A 6,000-nucleotide genomic window follows, 5' to 3' on the forward strand; every position below is an offset into this window, starting at 1 on the left:
CCGCAAATTCCTTTCTTCCATGTCAGATTCTATAATATACATTTGTATGATTTATTCATGAATAGTACAGATATTTTCAAATAAATATTTTACATTTTATCAGATTTTGTATTGATTTTTTCCACACTGGCTAAATTGTGATCACCGCTTTCTGTTCTAGATCTAAAAATAAAACAGAAAAAAGACAGTTACTTTTATCTTTAAAAGGTTCATAAAACTAGGGAAAATACTTTCTAGAAATCAGTAAGAAAATAGGGAACTCAGAGGGAAATGGGCAAGAGAGTTAAGGACTTCCCTACAGAAGAAGATGCTCAAACATTTGAGCAATAATCACACTTGAAAGATGCTGAGTCTCAGTGGTTATTACAAAATGAAAATTCAAACTTTCTGCCATATGCTATAATGGGTAGTATATGGGTAAATACAAGAGATGTAGAATACCAAGTGTTGTTGATGATAGCACTCTCTTGCTCTATGGTGGCAGTACATAGTTCATCATTTTGGAATTCTAGTTAGTATTTACTGAAGCTGAAAAATACCTATTCCTTGGGGCCCCACCCCCACTGGAGGAGACAATGGCCATTGATGGATGCTGAAGGAGGGTCACTCTTCTTTGGGGGATGTAGCCACTGGTAAGTTGCTCATGTCCCAGTTGATAGTCGCACATATACGCATATGGGCAGCACAATTGGATTCAGGGTTATTAATAACAAAAATTGAACACAACGGAAGGACATGAAGTTGGGATGGAGATGGGGTGGAGGTGTTGGAGGAAGGTAGTGGTGGACAGATATATTAATGTATGCTGTATAAATATATAACTCTCAAAGAATAAACTTATTTTTTAAAAAGCCATTCCTGGGATCCAGAGTTTCTCCTTCTAGGTATCTAACTAAACTCATTTAATCACACATGGTCACTAGAAGGTAATGGGGACTAACTATAGTAGTTCCTAACTGGGAAACACACACCTATCCACCACTAGTGGAATGAGTAAGTCCACACAATGGAATACAGCAAAGAGAACTCAGTTACGACTATTAGGAGAATATGGATGAATCCTAAAACTGAATAACAGAAACAATACATAACGTGACTCATCCTTTGTTATTATTCTGTCGATTTTGTGAGCACATACAAACAACATGTGAAGGTAGAATTATTTCCTAATTTTGAGGGGCAAACAGTTCCTATTGTGCTCTATGTACACCCCAAACTATATGCTTATGTGAGTCATGTGAGTATGATTTGTTTGCTTTTAAAGTTGTGTAACACTTTAACAAAATTATAAAGGTAATTTTCATCTCAGACATTAGAGATAATTTTACATAAAGTGAATTAAGGCCAGGACTGGAGCCAGTTATTTCTGTAGTAGCTAGTTTCTGATCCCGGTTTTCCTATGTAGGTCACTGTTCTACATGAGCGAAAGGAAGACACTGGTGTTCTCTCTTTGGAAGTGTTTTCAAAGGCATTATCAAATACTAATTTTGGTGATTTAGAAGTGGAAATTTGTTGAGTTTTAAAGACCCAGCATTTTGGATTGGGGGTACAGCTCATTGGTAGAGTGCCACTCCAGCATGCGTAAGGCCCTCGATTGGCTCCAGGACCACAAACAAAACTCATAACATTTTAAATATCTATGATTAAAAATAAAGTTTTACAAATCAGTAGCCGCTGAGAGAGAAGGCGGTAGACCCAAGTTCTAGCTACTTTCCCCTTCTTCCATTGAGTGACGAGAAGCAAGCCATCCTCAGTTCCTTTTCTCTGTATTAACACTTAACTTTCTCTGTATTAAGGGCAGAGGAACAAACTTGGCTTCTCTCTAACTCAAAGATCTAAGGTTTGTTGCCATACCACTACTAATTCTCAACCCTCTGTTCTGCCGTTATGTCCAGTCATAAGCATGGCCCTAAACACACGCCAATACATTTTAAGGTGTATATAGTAAAGTATAATTCTAAGGCTATCACCCCTTAGATATAGCATTTTACCTTCTCTTTGCCACGGAGTCCGGCTCTCGGTGTTGTTAAGATTTGTTGCTCTTCAGAAAGGATGCTTTTTAGGAAATGTTCCATATTAGTGAAAAGGAGGAGATCTTTGCTTTTCTTAATGTACTGTCGAGAATATGAAGGACAGAGTTAATATTCTTGTTCTTATTTTAAGTACTGTTAGGTCTACTATTCCAGAAGTGAACTTAGTGAGACAGGTCATGTAAAATTCTCAGCATAACATTTGGCACATGACAGGCATATATTAAATGTTCCTATGGCCCCTCATATAGTTGACTCTGGTAGATTGTGATAATGTCAGTATGTAACTTCAGGTTCAACAGACATATATTAGAAAGTACAGTTAAAGTCTAGTGGATGGGCTGTATCAGAAAATAAAACCAACTACCATCCTTGTTCTCTGTATCAAAGGAGGAAAAACAATAAAACAGTGTAAGCAAGTCAAATTTGTATTTTGAAAATCAATAGAAGAAAAGGCAAAATCGAGCAGAGTAAGAAAGAATTTGTGAATGAGTATAAAAAGGATTGAAAAATAAGATAGTACAGTCAGGGTTGGCTGCTGACATTTGAGCAAAGACAGTGGAGATGAGGGTTGGGTAATTTAATGCCTTGGACTAGGGCTTCTGAAGCTCCACTCCACTTGATATTTTGAGTTAGATGGCTCCTTGTTGTGAGGGCTTTCTATGCATTCTAGACTAATTAGCAGTATCCTTGTTCTTAACCCACTACTTGCCAGTAGTACTTCCTTCTCCTGAGTCATGACATTAGAAATGTCTCTGACATTGCCAAACACCCTCTGGGGGACAAATCACTCCTGTTCAAGAAGCGTTGCTGTAGTGGGAAGAATGGTACAGGCAGAGGGGACACTTAATAAACTGTATACACTGTGTGTTTGGATCTGAGTAGGTGAAGTGGGCAAAGACCAGTAGGTGAGGAGAAGAGAGGGACTTGGCTCCTCCCATTTATTCCAAATGGAATGGGAGGTCACAAAATGATTGTGAGAATATCTGACTTCTTTTCTGAAGGTCACTTTTCTGTGATGAGAACAGACTGAAGAGAGGCAAGTGCAGTGTTGGGTAGGCCAATCGGTATCAAGACATCCGAACAATCAAGACATCCAGACAAGAGATGGCGGTGGCTGGGACTAAGTGATGGCAGTATCACTCACCAAACACTGGTCAGACTCTGCATGCGTTTTGAAGGTGGAACAACAGGACTTCCCTAATGGATGGACTGTGGGGTGTAAACACACAGGGGAGTGCTTCTGAAAGCCTGGTCTTGAAAAACTTGAAAAAATGGAGTTGCCATCAATAAAGATGAGCATGCTTTTAGGTGGACCTCATTAGGAATGATAATTGGATTTTGTACCTGTTTGATGATGCTTTGTAGACAAACAGGTGGACATAATTAGTAAACAATTTGATATATGAGTTGTGTTAGAGAATTAGGAAGCAAATATGTCCAGAGGACTAAATTATGGTCCTCCAATTCTGTGAGGGCAGAAAAGGGACCAGAAAGGAACAACCAGAAGTGTGGGAGGAAAACCAGAGGGAGACAATGTCCTGGCAGCTGAGTGAAGAAAGTGTACGGGAGAGGAGCGAGTGAGCAGATGTGCAATGCTGCCGAAAGACAAGGACAGAGAAGTGACTGGTCTCCGACCTACAGGAGCTGGGTTGTGACAGAATTCTGTGACCAACTTGACAGGATTGAGAGGTACCAATGTCTCCAGTAAAGCATCTTTCTCTCTCTCTCTCTCTCTCTCTCTCTCTCTCTCTCTCTCTCTCTCTCTCTCTCTCTCTCTCTCTCTCTCTCTCTTTCTGGGGCAGGTAGAACTTGCAATACATAAGAGAAGTAGGTGGATGTGAGCCTGAATGTAAACCAGTAAGCAGCATCTCTTCATGGTGTCTGTTTGGTTTCCAGCCTCCAGGTTTCTGCCTGAGTTCCCACCTTAGTTTCCCCAGACAATGGACTATAGCCCGTAAGCCAAGTAAACTTTTGCTTTCCTAAGTTGTTTTGGTCATGGTGTATATTATGTCAACAGAAACCAAATGTCCAAAGTAGGGCTACTATGCATATTGCAGATTACTTGTCTAAGTGGTCTGCTGGCCTTTGAGAGCCATGACTGCTATGCAGTAGCTACAGTTGCCAGCATCAGCACTGGCAGAGTTGGTGAGACTCCCCATCCTGTGAAGTCAGGGTGGCAAGAGCCTGAGGTACCCTGTTTCTCTTGTGCTGTTGCCTTAAGTCTCTTATGTCCCCAGTCTCTCTGTTGCTTCACTGTTCTTCTCGCCATAAAAGGCAACTTCTAAACCTGTTCCTTTGTGGGGGAGGAGTTGAATACGAGGAGCCTCTATTTGGCTATCTTGTACCTCCAGGATATTTTATTTTCAATTCTTAAAAGGATTATGAGATAATATTTTCATATAGGTCCTTAATAATGATATATTGTTAAGACCATGATCAAGTTTGCATAGAAAACAGCACATTATGTTTGGATAAATGTGGGAGTATTTGGTCACTTGTATTTAGTTTCCGAGTCACAATGGGATTACAATAGACTTCTGCTTATTTATTGATAATAGGCAGTGACAACTCAAGGAAGTGTTGGAACTATCTGAATGGGCCACACACCAAGGCCTTTTCTTTGTGAAGGAGTTGATTTTTAACTAAGACCATGTGATATCCGAGACAAATTTAGTTACCTCTTCTGATGACTGTCTTGATAAGCAAGGCTCACACTTCCTCTCAATGAGTTTAGAAAGGAGATCTCTTTCCTTTTCAGAGGTGGGCTGCTCTTTCAGCAGAACAGCACTTAGGCTTTGGTCAGACTTACTGTCCCAGGAAACTGCTGACATCTGCAATGTAGTAGAGAAAGCCTCCTTGAAGTAGGCTTTCAGCCCCTGGTTAAGGAAGAGAAAGGACAGCTCAGTATGACTTTGCAGTAATTGCTACTAAAGCTCCCAAATGATGGTTGAAAGGAAAACGGGGCTTGAGACCCTCTTCACCTGCTCTTTCCCAAGCAATTCTGGTGAACTTTATGTGTGGACAGTGCTGCCACAGCTGAGATGCTGTTCTCAGAGCTAGTCAGCATCCCCAGTAGAGCATGCATTCCACCATGTGCTGTTACGGGAAGTTTGACCAGGAACAGCCTTTCCCCAGTCAGGGAGGCCGCCAACGGACTCCAATAGACCCCAAATATAGCAAAGTTTACAGCATTTATTGTCCTGGGGAATGACATCTGAGGCACAGAGAAAGAGAAGTTCGGTACATATCTTGACTACCTCATAAAATGACCCCAGAAATCTGGGGTTGGAGTCTTGGTTGAAGTCCCCAGTAGTGAGGTGGGCCAGGCAGTGGATCAACAGCAGAATGAAACTTCCCACAGAGGCCAAACACTCTCTCCCAACAAACAGGGTGTTTTCAGCGCTCTGCGTGGAAAAGATGCCCCGGGCAAAGACATGTCAATCTTGTGAGCATTTCCACATTTCTCAGTTCACTTAAAATAAGACTCACTGGGCATAATTATAATTAAGATTTACTGAAAGGAAGCTTCAGAGACAAAGGAAGTTTGTTTTAGTTCAACTTTGAAAAAATATCTTTGCCTAATTTCTCCCATTTATTTAATCTGCTGCCTTTCCCAGTCTCTCTCTCTCTCTCTCTCTCTCTCTCTCTCTCTCTCTCTCTCTCTCTCTCTCTCTCTCTCTCTCTCTCTCTCTCTCTCTCTCTCTCTCTCTCTCTCTCTCCCTCTCCCTCTGTGTGTGTGTATGGAGGTCACAACTTGAGGGAGTCAGTTCTCTCCTGGGGAGCAGACTCAGGTTGCCTGGCTTGGTGACAATCACCCTCATCCACCAAGCCATCTCAGTGGCCCTCTCTTGTTTTAGAACACTTCCATTTATGGAAGACAGACTATTAGAGATTCGGAACCAGGTGACTCATCTGTCTCTTCTTGGGGCCACCTGATCAGGAGTTTTCCCTAGGCAGTGCTTTTCCA

At 41.4% G+C, this 6,000-nt stretch overlaps 1 long non-coding RNA gene across 1 annotated transcript; it reads right to left on the bottom strand.

Moving 5' to 3' along the window:
• Window positions 1-1,997: 1,997 nt before the first annotated feature.
• Window positions 1,998-5,484, bottom strand: LOC121133436. The gene is made up of 3 exons (XR_005870275.1): window positions 5,291-5,484; window positions 4,712-4,909; window positions 1,998-2,114 (listed from the first exon to the last, which is right to left on the bottom strand). It is a non-coding gene; the product is annotated as an uncharacterized LOC121133436 (long non-coding RNA).
• Window positions 5,485-6,000: the final 516 nt, after the last annotated feature.

The sequence above is a fragment of the Mesocricetus auratus genome, unplaced genomic scaffold (genome assembly GCF_017639785.1).
Source record: "Mesocricetus auratus isolate SY011 unplaced genomic scaffold, BCM_Maur_2.0 Super-Scaffold_100022, whole genome shotgun sequence".
Taxonomy (NCBI): domain Eukaryota; kingdom Metazoa; phylum Chordata; class Mammalia; order Rodentia; family Cricetidae; genus Mesocricetus; species Mesocricetus auratus.